The following is a 10,839-nucleotide window of genomic DNA, read 5'->3' as shown; positions in this document are numbered from 1 at the left end:
GGCTTTGATGATATGAGGTTGTCCCGCTATCCCTACACTTTGAAGCGTTTTGATCAGGAAGGGATCTGTAACTTGTCAATTCCTTTTCAGCAAATATTGAAGAGTATCATATGGTTCTTGTTCTTTCTTTATTGATGTGTTGTATCCACATTGACTGATTTGAGGATTGTGAAACCAACCTTGCAGCCCTGGAATAAATCCCACTTGGTCGTGGGGAATAATCTTTTTAAATGTACTGTTGAATCCTATTGGCTAGTATTTTTTGTTGAGTATTTTTCGCATCTGTGTTTTCATCAAGATATATGGTCTATAGCTCTCTTTTTTGGTGGGATCCTTGTCTGGTTTTGGGGATCAAGGTGATGCTGGGCCTCATAAAATGAGTTTGGAAGTTTTCCTTCCATTTCTATTTTTTGGAAATTAACAGTTTCAGGAGAATAGGAATTAGTTCTTTCTTTAAATGTTTGGTAGAATTCCCCCCGGGAAGCCGTCTGGCCCTGGGCTTTTGTTTGTTTGGAGATTTTTAATGACTGTTTCAATCTCCTTACTGGTTATGGGTCGTTCAGGCTTTCTATTTCTTCCTGGTTCAGTTGTGGTAGTTTTTGGGTAGTTTATATTTTTCTAGGAATGCATCCATTTCTTCCAGTTTGTCAAATTTGTATTGGTATAGAGTTGCTCTCATAGTATGTTCTTATAATAGTTTTGTATTTCTTTGGTGTTAGTTGTGATCTCTCCTCTTTCATTCATGATTTATTTTATTTGGGGTCCTTTCTCTTTTCTTTTTGATAAGTCGGGGCCCGAGGGGGTTTATCAATTTTTATAATTTTTTCAAAGAACCAGCTCCTACTTTCGTTGATTTGTTCTATTGTTTTTTTTGGTTCTATTTCATTGATTCTGCCTCTGTGATCTTTATGATTTCTCTTCTCCTGCTGGGCTTAGGGGCTTTCTTTCTTGTTCTTTCTCCAGCTCCTTTAGGGGTAGGGTTAGGTTGTGTACCTGAGACCTTTCTTGTTTTCTTTTCTTGAGAAAGGGCTTGTACCACTATATATTTTTTCCTCTCAGGACTGCCTTTTTGTTGTGTCCCACAGATTTTGAACCGTTGTGTGTTTTCATTATCATTTGTTTCCATCGATTTTTTTCAATCTTCTTTAATTTCCCGGTTTGGACCCCATTCATTCTTTAGCAAGGATGCTGTTTAGTCTCCATGTATTTGGGTTCTTTTCAAATTTCCTTTTTGGTTGAGTTCCAGCTTTAGAGCATTGTGGTCTGAAAAAATATGGCAGGGAATGATGCGCGGTCGCTATTTTATTAATATTTCTAATCTTCCATAATGGTACTCTAGATAATGATGTGTATTGAACTGTTATTGCATGTGTTTGTTTCTTTTTTGTATTTTCCCATTTCAGAGTTTTTTTGAGCCCCACCATGTCCAGGTTTTTTTTTGGGCTAATATAAAAGGAATTTCCAAAATGGAGCAAGCAAGGGCCATTTAAGAGAGTTTTTTTTTTTTCTTTTCTTTATAGGATCAGGAGTTCATAAGTGAGGAAGAATTTATGCATCTTAGCCCCATTAGAGATATGTACCCATGATGATTTCTGAATCTTTCAGAGAGCTGCCAGCTCCAGCCTAAGGCCTTCACTACCTCCTTGCCCTTGACACCTGAATCATTTGCATCCTTTACTTCTAGAGGAGCTTTAAAATCTCATTTGAAAATTTCATTTTTTTTTTTTTGCATATTACCCCCAACCAATCCAAGTAACCCCTAATTTCCAATCTCTGTTTTACATAGAGGACCTGAATGACAATTAGACTCCTAGCCTTTCACCTGTATAACTCTGCTTCTCTTTGATTTTCTTGAAAACAAAATTTAGGTTTCTACTTGGAGTGATCTGTATCTCTCAATAGTATTTTAATTGCCCAAATAAATGTATGTTTTTTGTTTTCAGTGAAGTCGTTCTTAACCAGCACTACCCTAATGCTATTCCACACTGTATTATTTTAATTCAGAAAGCAAGATGAATGCAAGTCAGGCAGAGTTTCTGAATTTGGCTCTTCTGACTAGAGCATTATGAAGCCTTCTGTGAAAGTGCTTGACACAAGCCAACCCAAAAAGAAAAACAGTAAAGTTATATCCAGAAATTGCCCACAGGTACCCGAGTCAATACCATGGAGAGCAACACAGAGGATTTTGGTGGTGAGATCTGTTCAGAAATTGCCTCCAGGAATAAAATTTCTTAGAGTTTCAAAGACCTACCTTTAATGCTTAATATTGTCATATGTTATATTCTGCTCTTCTGAATCAACTTTCTTCAGCGATTGGCATAAAATAACGTGACTCCTAGAACTAAAATGTGTATTTGTTTTTTGCAAGAATTTCAAAATACTAAATGTTTTTCCTTCAGTCTTTCCTTCCTTCCTTTTTTTTTCCTTTCTCTTCTTTCTCCTTCTTAATCCTAATTCTTAAAATCTACTTCTTACATCCCTGATGGTCCGATGGATATTTAAGTTCCTACTCCACTTGCAAATATATTAAATGTTTAAGACATGTTGACATTCTCAAAATAATTTTGGGGAGAATAACCTAAATATGCTTGAATAATTTCGGCTTTGTAAATCTCGCATTTTATTTTATCTTTAGATACTGGAGAAGAATCATCAGAGTGAGTACCTCAGGAGGGAGCCCTCCTAATTTCACCTAAAGCAATAGCTTAATCTTACAGCCACTGAAATCTAATGATCAGTGAATTAACCATTGCAACGTTTATTGGAGAATGCTCCACCCAACTGGTGCTTTGGGTTGGTTATATGCTATTAAATTTATTAAACTTAATTGCACATCAATTTCATCCTTCCTTAAACCATATTTTTATCGAGCAAGGCTCATAAGATAATTTGATTACTGAAAAATAATTTCACTAACTATCATCTTAATGTGCATTATTCATGAGTGGAATCTACATGAGAACAAAAATAGTTGAGTCAGAAAAAAAAGAAGAAAAACAGAAAAAAAAGTTTTTTTTAGATTGGTTTTTATTTCTATTATACTAACAGATTGCTCCACTCCAAACTTAAATTTATCATGGTCAACCCCATTAATATATGTTGTGACATTTTGTGGGTTTTTGGTTTGTTTGTTTGTTTGTTTTGTCCCCACATTGGGTTGGTTATAGATGTGTACATGGCAATCTCAGAGACTGCTTACTTGAAAAAGTAAAAGGAAGCTAATATGTGGCTTTGAACCATGTACAACACTAGGGCATTTCCATATTATTTTTGTTTTGAATATAGTCTTCAATATAGTCTGAATTATGTAATAATTTATGGATTCTATAAATGTGGACAATGAAGCTTTATTTAAGCTGTTAGCAATAATCTCAACATTCATAAATGGTCTGGAAAGGGAGACAGTTAATTTTGTTTACTGAGCTCTTATTAAAAATTATTGGTGTATAGGAAAGGAAGATATTAAACAAAGTTAATGAGAAAAATGGGTATTGTCTATGCTTATGCTGGATTATTGACTTCTCATAGAACACTGGTCAGATTATTCAGATTTTAACCTTTATACATCTATTCTAAATAGTCATAATTAAAGGGGAATAAAACATATATAAGGACATATTTTCCTTAATATCAAACCTCTGACCACTGGAAGTAATTAGGTGAATTGTTTTCCTTTTATATTTAGATCCTTGCTGCTATCAAAAAACAACTTGAAGCAAAACAGTTCACCGTTCAGTTATTATACTTCTCCATGTTTCTATATCTTTTGCGATCCATGATTCCAACTAGAAAATGCATAAATTTCTTCCTTTCATCACTTACGATATCAGTTACTTGACAAACTGAGAAAATATGGCCAAGGATATATTACATGTTTAAATGTGGACTTCATTCACATATCCCTTTTACTTCAGCTAACAGCAGTAATTATAATAGTATTTCCCACTCAGATATCAGGATGAGAGTTTAAGAACTGTTATGGGTGAAACATTGGTGATAATCTAGAAAATGAGTCAGAATCCTACCAGAAGGAATAGACATTGCTATAACTGATGAAAAATTATTTCAAAATGATTTGGAATCACGAATGCTGGACCACATATTTATATTAACTGCAAAATATATCCCTCAAGATATTCATAAACGTAGATTAGGTGATCAGTAATCTGTTACCTTGTACACTTTTTTTTTTTTTTTAAATTGGGATGAGAATTCAAAATGTTTCTTCTCACTGCTGGTCTGCAGGACACCCCATCATCTTGCACTGCTCACAAGCATCTACTGAAGCTCTCTGGACTGAGTGGGAATGAAGAGATCTGTCTTCCACATGATTATTACATATTGATGCTAAATTACCTAGATTATCTTGATCTGCATCTCTTTTATTGGAAAACCAGGGTTTGGATATATAAGTGACGTCCACTTAAGTTGTTTATCTACCAATTAATTTTGAGTCAATTTGTTTTAGGCAAACACATCTCTCTGTAAATGGTATGCCATCTCCTAAATTAGGAATCAGCACTGGCTGTAATCAGGTAAGGAGAAAATTGATCCAAGAATCATAAAATTATTAACATCTATTTAAGTACCATTCACTATTGAACACAGTGAACTGATAATTGTTTGCTTTATTAAAAACAAGAGAGAGGTTAGGAAGCCTGATAGAGAGGTACCAAAGTCATAGTAGAAACAGACTCTTTTTCTTTTTGATGAAATTAAAGTTGAATGATAAAACAGAATGAGTTTCTTATAGTATATATTATTCAAAAATTCTACACCAGTTATCTAAAATGATCTTAAAATCATAGGGTTTGAGTTTTGGTGGATTTGATGACTTCTAAATACCTTTGCTATAGTAGCATTGTGTGTTTTAAAATATTCATGCAGGGTGGCCAGAAATGGTAGTTACATCAGGTTAGATAAAGAGAAAAGCTGTGCTGTAGTGTCTGCATCTCATTGAGTGACATTTAATTCCTCAGTGTTGGTTAAAAGAGCTCCCAGAGTATATACTGTCTATCCAACCCTCTTTCTTTCAAGAGAAAGATTCAAGATTCTGCGAAAGATGCAAATTTATGAATCTTTGATCCATTCACTGATGTAAAATCTAGTTGCTGAGTGTTGAAACAACTCTCTCTTTGAGCTACATTCTTTATCATATTCTTTGTTGAATTTTATTCCCTAGATCACGTATAAAATACTGAAGTTCCTAAGTAAAGTCATGAAATATAAACAGTGTAAATATAATTCTTTACATATTTCATCTTGCACTTGCAATCACAAATTTAGATTAATTTAAAACAATTTTTATTTAGCTTGTAGAATGTAAATAGGAGAAATGAAAAAATTGGCTCTTTATTTTTTTACAATTGAATCGTTTTTAATGTGCCTGATAGTATTTTTTTTTTTATTTTTATTTTTTCAAAATTTTCTTTATTTGACAGAGTGAGATCATAAGTAGGCAGAAAGGCAGGCAGAGAGAGACCAGAGGAAGCAGGCTCCACGCCAAGAAGAGAGCCGAATGCGGGACTCGATCCCAGGACCCTGAGACCATGACTTGAACCAAAGGCACAGGCTTAACCCACTGAACCACCCAGGTGCCCCAGTATTTTAGTTCAAAATATGCAATTGATACGGTTTGTCCAAAGGGCAAGGAAGATAACCTTTTATTTTATTTATTTATTTATTTAGAGAGAGAGAGATAGAGATAGAGAGATGTGGGGGCAGAGGCAGAGGAAGATGGAGAGAATCTTAAGCAGCTCCACACTCAACAGAGAGCCTAATACAGGGCTCTATCTCACGACCCTGAGATCATGACCTGAGACAACATCAAGAGTTGGACACTTAACCAACTGAGGGACCCTGGCACTCCACAAACTGATATAATTTTAATAAATTTTCATTCCTGAGGATACATTCCCAAATAAAAGAGAATTTGTCCAGATCATCTTGAAAGAAAAGAGTTTCACCTATGCATAAACATGTACATTTTAAAATGTGGAAAATTTTTAACTATGTAAATTATAGTCCTTTTGTTATCTAATTAATGCAACTAATAATAATAAACTTATTGCTTTAACATAAATCTAACATTTGATTATTCCATCATCTTGGATGGTAATGCTGAAAATTACATCATTTTCCAGTTATAGAATAATTTACAATAGATTTCTAAAATAAGAGAAATAAAAAAGAAGCATAAATCTAGGTATCAGGAATAAATAATATGTACTCAATGATATGAATTTGCTTTTTGGTAAAATTTATAGTATTGTTGCCATGCTGCTAATTTTTTTATGCAGATTCCTATTTTGTTTTTTCTTTTCAGATATTTAACCCCTCTGTTTACAATCTATGCCAGTCTGAAATACATGGAGAGCCAGAGGAATGTCTCAGAATTCATTCTCTTGGGACTTTCGTATGACCAGAACATGCAAATATTTTGCTTTGTGCTCTTCTTATTATATTTTGTTGTCCTGTTGGCAGAAAACCTTTTGATCCTTGTCTCCATTCAATGCAGTACTCTTTTGCACCAACCCATGTACTACTTCCTCAGCCACTTATCCTCTGTGGACATCTGCTATACCTCTAACATTGCACCTAAATTTATTGCTGACCTGCTAGTGGAAAGAAAAACCATCTCCTATGGTAGTTGCATGTTACACGTCTTGACAATGCACTTCTTTGGAATGATTGAAGTTTTAATCCTTACAGTCATGGCCTTTGATCGCTACACTGCCATCTGCAAACCTCTCCATTACCTGCTTATCATGAACAGGACAAGATGCCATCTCCTAGTCTTGGCTTCGTGGGCTGGTGGGGCTGTCCACTCCTTTCCTCAATTTCTTATGGTAATCAGGTTGCCCTTCTGTGGTCCTAATGAGATTGATCACTACTTTTGTGATATTTTTCCTTTGCTAAAGGTGGCCTGTACCAATACCTACATCACTGGTGTCCTTATGGTTGTCAATTCAGGACTGGTTTCCTTAGTGACATTTGCGTGTTTTTTTCTTATATTATTATGTTATTCAGTTTAAGGCATCACTCAGCTGAAGGAAGATGCAAAGCCCTCTCTACCTGTGGGTCTCATATCACTGTGATAGATTTATTTTTTGGGCCTTCAGTCTTTGCCTACCTTTGACCTCCAACCACTTTCTCTGAAGATAAAATATTTGCTCTGTTTTACACCATCATTGCTTCCTATGTTCAATCCTTTAATCTATATGCTGAGAAATACAGAGATGAAACAGGCCATGAGAAGAACTTGGTGTCAAACAACAGGGCTCAACATCTTTTTAACAAAGCAAGGAGCCAGCTAGACCTACATAGGATAGGGAAGAAACCATTTCAAAGTATACTTGTTCAGCTGGTATCATGATCCTGAGTGACCAAAATCGGAACTTAAGAGTTTAATAATAACTAGAAAGAAATATTAATTTAATCATTCAAAAATAACTTTAAAACATAGTTAGTTTTACAGACTTTGAGATGGTAAGGACAATCTTACAGGCACAATATTGGTTATATGTACAGTTAAGACAATGTTACATAATCTGTAAATTGTGATGGAAAAAGAAAATTTTAATAATTTTGTATTAGAAAATTCAGGTTTGTTGGCTAGAACACATGAGGTATATTCTATATAGCAAAGGAGTTGTTAAAGTCCATGATTTTAGGGGCACCAGGGTGCCTCAGTGGGTTAAAGCCTCTGCCTTTGGCTCAGGTCATGATCCCAGGGTCCTGGGATCAAGCCCCACACTGGGCTCTCTGCTCTGCGAGGAGCCTGCTTCCCCATGTCTCTCTCTCTGCCTGTCTCTCTGCCTACTTGTGATCTCTGTGTGTCAAATAAATAAAATCTTAAAAAAAAATCCACAATTTTAAGACCAAGTTTTGCTCATGATATCATCTTCCCCTAAGTGAACTCAAGTTGTATTTAGAAATTAATCACACATCAATAAGTTTGCATAATAAAAGGGATTTAAAATGATTCTCTGGCTTTAATTCTCATGACTTCATATTGGATATAAAAATAAATTAGTAAAGATAAAGTGAAATCAGTTACTCAATGTATTTAAAATATACTCACTGCTCTTCTACATGTTGATCCATTAAAAAAAAAAAAAAAAAAAAAAAAGTCCAAAAAGGAACTGAATCATAAAATGCCAGCAATTAGTAGGCAAGTCACTATTTATCAGATCCAGGTCTTTCTTATGTACACAAGAAAAACATGAACAAAAGACAAATAAGAGCTAAAACTTCAATCAAAAAACCCTGTGACACAAATCACGGAAATGAATGGAAACGGCAAATCATCGGGGTGCCTGGGTGGCTCAGCAGGTTAAGCCTCTGTCTTCGGCTCAGGTCATGATCTCAGGGTCCTGGGATCAAGCCCCACATCAGACTCCTGGCTCAGTGGGGAGCCTGCTTCCCCCTCTCTCTCTGCCTTCTTGTGATCTCTGTCAAATAAATAAATAAATAAATAAGGAAACACAAATCATCTTAGTAAATAACATGAAAAGGAGATGCATGAAAAACATTTCCTAGAGGAACCTGAAAATATTTAATCCAATCTCAGCTTCGTGTTTTGGTTCCCATTTGTCTGGACATTTCTCTCTGCCCAAACACTTGTGTTTTCTCAGCGGAATGATTGGATTGCTTCCAGAGTTTGATTGACTTTGTTATTCCTGCCCCAGTGTCAAGGCAAAATCCAAGAACACACATAGAGGCAGTAGTGTCTGTCTGTGGATGCCAGGATCTTCTTTGGATGTTTCAAGTCTTAGAACATATATATACATATACATATACATATATGTATACATATACATTATATATATACATATATATATGTATAACTAATAATTTTATTTTTGGAGCAATGAAAAACTCTGAAATACCAGGGGAATCATTCTTCCCATTCCACAGAATTTCCTCTGACTGGTTATTTATTCATAGGTCTGTTTGCTCTGGTTTAATGTAACTATATTTCCAAAAAGTATTTGGATTATTTTTAAGTATAAACATCTAATGTGTATATGTGTACCTTTGTGTGTGTGTGATTGAATCTGTATGACTGGGGACTCTGAGGGTCTCGAGGACAATTCAGAAGGAATAAGCACTGGAAAGAAGGTTATGCAACAAAACCAAAACCCTTTTATTATCGTTTATTTTTTCTCATGATCCACAATATTTTCAGAGAAAAGATATGAAAATATTATATAATAAGCCCACAAAAAATGTTCCAAACTAAGATTATTTATCTACTTGCCAGATGTTCTTTCTAGGATTTATTTTCCAGCCTACTATATTTTTTTAAGTTTTTTTTTTTTTTTAATTCATTTGAGAGAGATGGAAAGAGAACACAAGCAGGAGGAGGCTTAAAGGGAGAATGGGAAGCAGAATTCCTGCTGAGCATGATTCCTGCTTTGGGGCTTGATCCCAGGACCCCAGGACCATGACCTGAGCCTAAGGTGGACACTACCAACCGAGGCACCCAGGTGCCCTGCAATGTCTACTATCTTCAAAAAGATCAGTCAGGTAAATACATAGAAGATTTTCATAGGAGGTATTGCTCTGCATGTGGATTTAAACATAGAACATTTAAGTTTGCAAATGTGTAGTTTAAGAAATTCTACCCATTTCTACTGGAATTTATTGCTAATTAAAAAATATATTATCACAAGAAGAGACAAGATGGTGGGGTAGTAGGAGGAGGCACCATTTCAACCTGTACCCTAATGTGAACTCATTACCTAATAAAGAACTCTGATCACCCATGAAATCAGTCTGAAATTAGAATTATACACTTCTGCATCTCTGCGGGGGAAGAAGATGCCAGTGCACAGGTAAAGCAGAGTGCAAACATCAAACTGATATCAGAAGATAAGACAAAATAATGGGTCGCTTCTGGGAGCCACCAGAAGTGACCCATTGGAAAGTAATATCCCAATAAGAGAGTGCCCTGAGATTGGGGACCAGCATTAACTTGAAGTCCGTTGAAAGCACTCAAAAAGAGCAAAGGATCGTGGGAGGGAATTGTAGGAATCAGGGCGCTTAGGGAAAGGAACTTAAGTTTCTGGACCCAGGACAGCCACCGCTGGCGCTGAGCCAGAGAGAGTGCGACGATGAAAACAGGTCTTGGTTCCTGAGCTGCCAGCACGCCTGAGAGCATCTGGGTGGCAGCTCCTGTGAGGGTGAGGGAGCCTCAACAACTGGCCAAACCACAGCCTTTTACAGTCTCCACACACATGCCATGCTACCAGAGTCTGAGTCGCGCCCCACACCCTCCTCTGAGAGAGGTGCATGCAGGCACCAGCCAGCACTCTCTCTGACCCGGAGAGTATGAGCACTTCCAGCCCGGGACAACAGGAAAATCTCTAGTGTGCTATTGCTGCTTGGAATCTTTCTGGCGGTCTGGAGCTGCTCAGACAGCGGCAGCTATCCTGGTTTTCCATAGGAGCCAGAGTTCCTGTGACCACAGAGACCATGTGTGGGAATGTGCTCTGCCAGTGGCAGAGGGGGAATTAATGTGCTCTGGAGCACCCAGAGGGGAACAGACTAAGGCTTCTCTCTGAGAGGGAGGTCTGGGGGCAGTTTGCTTTCCTTTAAACCTAAAAAAACCATCAAAAGCTGCTAAGGCGAGAGAAAACAAACAAACAAAATACTCCAGAAAACAAAAGCCTGGAAAACTGGTTTTCTCAGAGCCCACCCCCTATGTGGGGACAAGAGTCCTTAACTCCAGCAAGAATCCCTTAAACACTTGTGGCAGGCCCCTCCCCCAGAAAGCCAACCAAAAAAAAAAAAAAAAAAAAAAAAAGATACAGAGGAGAACCACCACTACTTCAT

General features: G+C 36.5%; 1 pseudogene; it reads left to right on the top strand.

Annotated features, from left to right (window-relative positions):
- The first annotated feature begins 6,368 nt into the window (after positions 1-6,368).
- Positions 6,369-7,316, top strand: LOC123390362 (annotated as a pseudogene).
- The last annotated feature ends 3,523 nt before the right edge of the window (positions 7,317-10,839 follow it).

This window comes from Mustela putorius, unplaced genomic scaffold, assembly GCF_011764305.1.
Source record: "Mustela putorius furo isolate JIRA1106 unplaced genomic scaffold, ASM1176430v1.1 tig00537332_pilon_pilon_pilon, whole genome shotgun sequence".
In the NCBI taxonomy this organism is placed as follows: Eukaryota; Metazoa; Chordata; class Mammalia; order Carnivora; family Mustelidae; genus Mustela; species Mustela putorius.
Note: the sequence above shows the minus strand (reverse complement) of the source record. Positions and strands in the feature narration are given on the sequence as shown.